General features: G+C 67.0%; 1 long non-coding RNA gene across 1 annotated transcript; it reads right to left on the reverse strand.

Annotated features, from left to right (window-relative positions):
- Positions 1–3893: 3893 nt before the first annotated feature.
- Positions 3894–5122, reverse strand: LOC125445045. The gene is made up of 2 exons (XR_007246262.1): positions 5034–5122; positions 3894–4869 (listed from the first exon to the last, which is right to left on the reverse strand). It is a non-coding gene; the product is annotated as an uncharacterized LOC125445045 (long non-coding RNA).
- Positions 5123–8843: the final 3721 nt, after the last annotated feature.

The following is an 8843-nucleotide window of genomic DNA, read 5'->3' on the forward strand; positions in this document are numbered from 1 at the left end:
CCCCCCCCCCCCCCCACCCCCCCCCCCCCCCACCCCCCCCCCCCCCCACCCCCCCCCCCCCCCACCCCCCCCCCCCCCCACCCCCCCCCCCCCCCACCCCCCCCCCCCCCCACCCCCCCCCCCCCCCACCCCCCCCCCCCCCCACCCCCCCCCCCCCCCACCCCCCCCCCCCCCCACCCCCCCCCCCCCCCACCCCCCCCCCCCCCCACCCCCCCCCCCCCCCACCCCCCCCCCCCCCCACCCCCCCCCCCCCCCACCCCCCCCCCCCCCCACCCCCCCCCCCCCCCACCCCCCCCCCCCCCCACCCCCCCCCCCCCCCACCCCCCCCCCCCCCCACCCCCCCCCCCCCCCACCCCCCCCCCCCCCCACCCCCCCCCCCCCCCACCCCCCCCCCCCCCCACCCCCCCCCCCCCCCACCCCCCCCCCCCCCCACCCCCCCCCCCCCCCACCCCCCCCCCCCCCCACCCCCCCCCCCCCCCACCCCCCCCCCCCCCCACCCCCCCCCCCCCCCACCCCCCCCCCCCCCCACCCCCCCCCCCCCCCACCCCCCCCCCCCCCCACCCCCCCCCCCCCCCACCCCCCCCCCCCCCCACCCCCCCCCCCCCCCACCCCCCCCCCCCCCCACCCCCCCCCCCCCCCACCCCCCCCCCCCCCCACCCCCCCCCCCCCCCACCCCCCCCCCCCCCCACCCCCCCCCCCCCCCACCCCCCCCCCCCCCCACCCCCCCCCCCCCCCACCCCCCCCCCCCCCCACCCCCCCCCCCCCCCACCCCCCCCCCCCCCCACCCCCCCCCCCCCCCACCCCCCCCCCCCCCCACCCCCCCCCCCCCCCACCCCCCCCCCCCCCCACCCCCCCCCCCCCCCACCCCCCCCCCCCCCCACCCCCCCCCCCCCCCACCCCCCCCCCCCCCCACCCCCCCCCCCCCCCACCCCCCCCCCCCCCCACCCCCCCCCCCCCCCACCCCCCCCCCCCCCCACCCCCCCCCCCCCCCACCCCCCCCCCCCCCCACCCCCCCCCCCCCCCACCCCCCCCCCCCCCCACCCCCCCCCCCCCCCACCCCCCCCCCCCCCCACCCCCCCCCCCCCCCACCCCCCCCCCCCCCCACCCCCCCCCCCCCCCACCCCCCCCCCCCCCCACCCCCCCCCCCCCCCACCCCCCCCCCCCCCCACCCCCCCCCCCCCCCACCCCCCCCCCCCCCCACCCCCCCCCCCCCCCACCCCCCCCCCCCCCCACCCCCCCCCCCCCCCACCCCCCCCCCCCCCCACCCCCCCCCCCCCCCACCCCCCCCCCCCCCCACCCCCCCCCCCCCCCACCCCCCCCCCCCCCCACCCCCCCCCCCCCCCACCCCCCCCCCCCCCCACCCCCCCCCCCCCCCACCCCCCCCCCCCCCCACCCCCCCCCCCCCCCACCCCCCCCCCCCCCCACCCCCCCCCCCCCCCACCCCCCCCCCCCCCCACCCCCCCCCCCCCCCACCCCCCCCCCCCCCCACCCCCCCCCCCCCCCACCCCCCCCCCCCCCCACCCCCCCCCCCCCCCACCCCCCCCCCCCCCCACCCCCCCCCCCCCCCACCCCCCCCCCCCCCCACCCCCCCCCCCCCCCACCCCCCCCCCCCCCCACCCCCCCCCCCCCCCACCCCCCCCCCCCCCCACCCCCCCCCCCCCCCACCCCCCCCCCCCCCCACCCCCCCCCCCCCCCACCCCCCCCCCCCCCCACCCCCCCCCCCCCCCACCCCCCCCCCCCCCCACCCCCCCCCCCCCCCACCCCCCCCCCCCCCCACCCCCCCCCCCCCCCACCCCCCCCCCCCCCCACCCCCCCCCCCCCCCACCCCCCCCCCCCCCCACCCCCCCCCCCCCCCACCCCCCCCCCCCCCCACCCCCCCCCCCCCCCACCCCCCCCCCCCCCCACCCCCCCCCCCCCCCACCCCCCCCCCCCCCCACCCCCCCCCCCCCCCACCCCCCCCCCCCCCCACCCCCCCCCCCCCCCACCCCCCCCCCCCCCCACCCCCCCCCCCCCCCACCCCCCCCCCCCCCCACCCCCCCCCCCCCCCACCCCCCCCCCCCCCCACCCCCCCCCCCCCCCACCCCCCCCCCCCCCCACCCCCCCCCCCCCCCACCCCCCCCCCCCCCCACCCCCCCCCCCCCCCACCCCCCCCCCCCCCCACCCCCCCCCCCCCCCACCCCCCCCCCCCCCCACCCCCCCCCCCCCCCACCCCCCCCCCCCCCCACCCCCCCCCCCCCCCACCCCCCCCCCCCCCCACCCCCCCCCCCCCCCACCCCCCCCCCCCCCCACCCCCCCCCCCCCCCACCCCCCCCCCCCCCCACCCCCCCCCCCCCCCACCCCCCCCCCCCCCCACCCCCCCCCCCCCCCACCCCCCCCCCCCCCCACCCCCCCCCCCCCCCACCCCCCCCCCCCCCCACCCCCCCCCCCCCCCACCCCCCCCCCCCCCCACCCCCCCCCCCCCCCACCCCCCCCCCCCCCCACCCCCCCCCCCCCCCACCCCCCCCCCCCCCCACCCCCCCCCCCCCCCACCCCCCCCCCCCCCCACCCCCCCCCCCCCCCACCCCCCCCCCCCCCCACCCCCCCCCCCCCCCACCCCCCCCCCCCCCCACCCCCCCCCCCCCCCACCCCCCCCCCCCCCCACCCCCCCCCCCCCCCACCCCCCCCCCCCCCCACCCCCCCCCCCCCCCACCCCCCCCCCCCCCCACCCCCCCCCCCCCCCACCCCCCCCCCCCCCCACCCCCCCCCCCCCCCACCCCCCCCCCCCCCCACCCCCCCCCCCCCCCACCCCCCCCCCCCCCCACCCCCCCCCCCCCCCACCCCCCCCCCCCCCCACCCCCCCCCCCCCCCACCCCCCCCCCCCCCCACCCCCCCCCCCCCCCACCCCCCCCCCCCCCCACCCCCCCCCCCCCCCACCCCCCCCCCCCCCCACCCCCCCCCCCCCCCACCCCCCCCCCCCCCCACCCCCCCCCCCCCCCACCCCCCCCCCCCCCCACCCCCCCCCCCCCCCACCCCCCCCCCCCCCCACCCCCCCCCCCCCCCACCCCCCCCCCCCCCCACCCCCCCCCCCCCCCACCCCCCCCCCCCCCCACCCCCCCCCCCCCCCACCCCCCCCCCCCCCCACCCCCCCCCCCCCCCACCCCCCCCCCCCCCCACCCCCCCCCCCCCCCACCCCCCCCCCCCCCCACCCCCCCCCCCCCCCACCCCCCCCCCCCCCCACCCCCCCCCCCCCCCACCCCCCCCCCCCCCCACCCCCCCCCCCCCCCACCCCCCCCCCCCCCCACCCCCCCCCCCCCCCACCCCCCCCCCCCCCCACCCCCCCCCCCCCCCACCCCCCCCCCCCCCCACCCCCCCCCCCCCCCACCCCCCCCCCCCCCCACCCCCCCCCCCCCCCACCCCCCCCCCCCCCCACCCCCCCCCCCCCCCACCCCCCCCCCCCCCCACAGGAACCGGGTTTGATTCCCTGCTCTGCCGCTTGAGTTGTGGAGGCTTCTCTGAGGAATTCAGATTAGCCTGTGCACTCCCACACACGCCAGCTGGGTGACCTTGGGCTAGTCACAGCTTCTCGGAGCTCTCTCAGCCCCACCCACCTCACAGGGTGTTTGTTGTGAGGGGGGGAGGGCAAGGAGATTGTCAGCCCCTTTGAGTCTCCTACAGGAGAGAAAGGGGGGATATAAATCCAAACTCTTCTTCTTCTTCTTCATAAAGGTTTGAAAGCCACAGAGAAAAACATTTGTAAATTGGCACGAGGGCGACACTGTTCTCTTGCTGCCTTGCTGATATGCACAGGTCAAAAACATGTGGATAGACAACCAAGCATCAAGGCAACACAATCACAGGGAAGACTGGCGGACAAGATAAAGGCAGAGGAACACAGGGAATAATGAACATGCAGATACAGAGGACAATAGGGGTTTTTATAATGTGTAGTTGATGCCTCAGTGACAACCATGCGGCCGTTTTCCAGCTAGGTGACAGGAGTCACCTGGTTTCAATCCACCCCCGGTCCATCTCCTTAAAAGGACTCTGGTCTGACTGGAACCCGCAGTGCAGAAGCCAAGTGTAGACACAGGAGTGTGGAAGGAACAGCGGCAGTTCTCAAAAATGGGGGTGGCGTAACGCACTGCCTTGAGACCGCCCCCTCGTCTTTCCCTATAGCCAGATCTAGTTGATGAGGAGGCCTTTCGTGCAGCCTTCAGTTTTGGAGAGGCATCATTATTCATAAGCACGGTCACCTTTCCTGCCGTGTGACATCATGCGTGACATCAGATCTCTTCTCCAACATTCCTCTGATGTCATGGCCGTCCTAATTCTTCCATGCAGGGGCACCAGAGCACTTCTTCCTCCACTCCAAGGAAGCTTCTAGCGTCTTCCTGTGACCGCTGAAGTCCTTCCCTGCCTGACCTCTCTGCAGAGTATCCCACCCCTGGCTCGGTTGGCTGCCCCCTGGGCCCCACAGCACCCTCCCCTGAACCACCCACACCCAGAGGGGGTTGGAATCACTCAGGAGATGGCAGCACAGCCTCTGATATGCTCGTGGGCAACGTGGTGGGAGGAAGACGCTTCAGAGGGATTTCGTTTTCTGGGACGGGGAAGCTGACATTTGCCGGCCTGCCGTGATAATTTGCGGGAGTCGGCTGCTGAGCGGTTGTGGTGGGGGCGTGGCCTGCGTGATGGGGGCTGGCCAGTTAGGGGGGAGGGGTGGGGCGGGTCCAAGAGGGCCACGATATCATGGTGGAGGCGCTCCTGGGCCACATCTCTTGCCAGGCGGCCCACGTGGTCCGGGACATTCTGCTGGGCACCGTGTTGTAGGAGGAGGCAAACCACTTTGTAGCTCCCCTCTTGGGCTGCAAGGAAGAGTGGCGCCTGCGCCTGCAGGGAAAGAGAAACAGCCGAAATAATGAGCCGTCTACCCGCATTGTAGCCTTCGGAAAGATAACACCATCGAGACAATGTAGCCCCCTGATTTTTTGAGTGACCCATTTCTTGCTCTTCCTCCCACGGCACCACGTCCTTTTTGAGACTGCGTCACTCACCCGCTGGTCCTGGGCATCCTTATCGGCTCCACTTCGGAGCAGGACAACGGCAGCTCGTACGTGGTTGACGGCTGCAGCCCAGTGGAGTGTAGAAAACGAGAGTTCTTTTAATTTAACTCAAGAGAAGCTGCTCCGCACCCTGCAGTCCAGCCCCACAACGGTAACCAATTACTTCTTTCTCAGGAACAGAACAGCATTTATGGTGGAACGATCAGCATTCGGCACATCTAAGGAAGCAACATTGGTGGGATCCAAACATTTTAGTAACAGGTTCCCATGGCGGTGGGATTCAAACTGTGGCGTAGCGCCAATGGGGCTGGGCGGGGCACAATTGGGGGCGTGGCCGGGCATTCTGGGGGCGGGGCATTCATGGGCGGGGCTGTGGCAAGGACGCAGCCGCTGCGCCAGTCCTTGGGCGGGAAACGAATGCACGCAGGCGCAGGCTGCCACGCACGCGGGTGCACCTCCTGCTAGACTGCTTCAAGTTCTGCGCGCTACTGCTGAGGGGAGGGGCGTAACTAAGGCAAAAATCACGTGGCAAAATCACCCATTAGTAACCCCCTCTCGGCAAACACAAATAACCAGTAACCTACTCTCGGGAACCTGTGAGAACCTGCTGGATCCCACCTCCGGGAAGCAAGCTCCAACACAAAAAACCTCACACAGGAATAAATTGTGTCAGTCATGAAGGGGCTACGGAGCTCTTCTTTTATCCACCAGCGTTTACCTCTCTTGTCTGTGGCACCAACGTCTACATGATTGGCCACTAGCTCTTCCACCACATTTTCGACCCCCAGTCGTGTAGCCAGGATTAGCGGGGTGGAGCCATCATGCGCTGAGGCATCCAAGTCTGTCTGTCTGTGCCGGAGAAGAATCTGTGGGAAGAATCTTGCTGTCAGTACTGGGCTCTTTTCCAAATGCTGGTCTTTGCAAGTGTCTGTCACGCCTCAGTCATAAACGGGTTAACTGTTTGTAAGTTAACATCTCCTGGTAGCTCCCATTGGAAACAATGGGGGATGGGGTACCCCAGGGGTGTAACAAGGCAAGCTGGAGCCCTGGGCAAAACCTGAGTTGGATGCCCCCCCATGGGTGGCCACCCCACCACGACCAAATTTTTTTTGCACCACGACATTGGTGGCTGCAGGGGGTGAATTTTTAGACATATTGGCACCACAATTTCAGTGTATCATCAGGAAACTGTCCTTATGCTACCCACCAAGTTTGGTGAGGTTTGGTTCAGGGGGTCCAAAGTTATGGACCCTCAAAACTGTAGCCCCCATCTCCTATTAGCTCCCATTGCAAGCCTTTATTGGCATAGACAACCGTACAACAATAATAAAAATGGATTAAGAAGCATATACAATACAGGAAATAAATGTTAGGTCAAAGGAAATCTACTAGCGTTTAGTAATTTCCAAGATAAAGTCTGCCACTATTATACAGAGAGAAGGATCAGGATTGTCCAACAAGTAGTGTAATCTAAATAAATCGGGGAGGTCGGGTAAATGTAAAGGAGTAAGATTCACATACTTAGATCTGATTTCCTTCAATCTGAGACATTGGTGGGCCAGAGTAATTGGTGGGCCAGAGAGTCAACTGAGCCATCATTACATGGGCACAATCTTTTAGCTTTTCTTGCTTATTAAATCTGCCATGTAACAAGGCAGAAGGCATAACATTAAACCTGGCGAGCATTATGGCTCTCCTTTGAACAGGGTTTATGAAGCACAGGTAGTGTGCCAAGTGGCCCTGTTGAAATGGGAGAGAAAAATACAGGGGGGAGCATGTTTTCTCGGCTGCGGTGATTAGGGTAGAGAACTCTCTATCCAATAGTTGACCTTTTAATTTCCTATAAGCTTCTGCATAGGACAAAGGGCAAAGTGAATCCACTGACAGTCCAATAGAGGCCATTTTTTCTTCAATTATGGAAAACCAGGGGTTGGAATGGGTGTCAGAGAGCAGACGGTGGACCAGGGAGTTACGGTCCGAGACAAAATGAATTCGCAGCCAGAATCTAAAAGCCCTCAGCCAAGCGGCTGATTCCAAGGAGTTTTGACCTAACTCCAGACAAAGGGCTGCATAGGGCACGCAATTTGGGGATTAGCTCCCATTGGAAACAATGGGGGATGGGGCACCCCTTTTGGGAGTCCATAACTTTGGACTCCTTGAACCAAACCTCACCAAACTTGGGGGGTAGCATAAGGACAGTCTCCTGATGATACGCTGAAATTTTAGTGCTGATATGTCTAAAAATGCTCCCCTGCACGCACCAATGTCCTGGTGCAAAAATTTTTTTGATCGTGGTGAAGTAGCTGACCATTGGGGGGGGGCATTTATTTATTTATTTATTTGTTTGTTTGTTTGTTTGTTTGTTTGTTTGTTTATCACCTTGAAGATGATCCGGAACTCTACTGGGAGCCAATGCAGCTGGCGCAATACAGGCTGGATGTGATCCCAGGCGGTGCTACCTGTCAGCACACGCGCCGCTGCATGCTGGACCAGTTTTAATCTCTGGATCAAACGCAAGGGAAGGCCCGCGTAGAGCGAGTTACAATAGTCTAATCTGGAGATGACCGTTGCATGGATCACAGTGGCTAGGTCTGCTTGGGAGAGGAAGGGGACCAGCCGCCAGGCTTGGCGAAGGTGGAAGAAAGCATCCAACTCAGGTTTTGCCCAGGGCTACAGTTTGCCTCGTTATGCCCCTGTTGCAGATATTTTAATGAAAGCAAAGACAAGGAGGACAGATTTCACTTATGGTAAAAATGGCATCAGACAGCTTTAACTGGAGCGGGGAATGCTATGACCGGCAAGCTAGTGCAGAAAAAGGCTCGTTTTCTGGTAGCCACCTGCTTGGCCTTTAACGGCACAGAAACCCCCCAAAAGGGACTCTTGTGAAGGTTTTAATTGGTGGGCAAGGCCATGTTGAAGCAGTGATTCTCAAAGTAGTCCACCTTGTAGGATGCAATGCAAAACAACTGACAGACACACAGTCAACAGTGTCTTTTTGACAGGGTCTGACAGTCCATAGGAAAGCAATTGTTGAGTCTGCATGCAGATAACGAATGTGCGACCTGTGACCCTCAACATATTTATTCTTGGCTGATGCTTTTTATTTATTTCGAGAGTTTTAACCCTGTTTTTCTGCCCACTGGGACCCAAAACAGGAGCATAATGCCCATTGGGCAAAGTGCCCAGGGCGCCACTTTGTGGTGGGCACCAAAAATGCAGGGTTCGTATTGGGGTATTTTTTGGTGGTTTTCCGTTTTTGGCCTGCAGGGGGAGCTGTTTTTAGGCTAGAGGCACCAAAATTTCAGAGTTTTTTCGTGAGCCCCTACTGATGATACCACCCAGGTTTGGTGAGGTTTGGTTTAGGGAGTCCAAAGTTATGGACTCCCAAATTTGTCCAAAGTGCCTCATCCCCCTTTGTTTCCAATGGGAGTTAATAGGAGCTGGGGGCTACAGTTTTGATGGTCCTTAGTGGACCTTAATACACCTTAATACACCTGCCTTAGTACACCTTAGTACACCTTAATACACCTGCCTTAGTACACCTTAATACACCTTAATACACCTGCCTTAGTGCACCTTAGTACACCTTAATACACCTGCCTTAGTACACCTTAGTACACCTTAATACACCTGCCTTAGTGCACCTTAATACACCTTAATACACCTGCCTTAGTGCACCTTAATACACCTTAATACACCTGCCTTAGTACACCTTAGTACACCTTAATACACCTGCCTTAGTACACCTTACTACACCTGCCTTAGTGCACCTTAATACACCTTAATACACCTGCCTTAGTA

Source organism: Sphaerodactylus townsendi, linkage group LG15, assembly GCF_021028975.2.
Source record: "Sphaerodactylus townsendi isolate TG3544 linkage group LG15, MPM_Stown_v2.3, whole genome shotgun sequence".
NCBI lineage: Eukaryota > Metazoa > Chordata > Lepidosauria > Squamata > Sphaerodactylidae > Sphaerodactylus > Sphaerodactylus townsendi.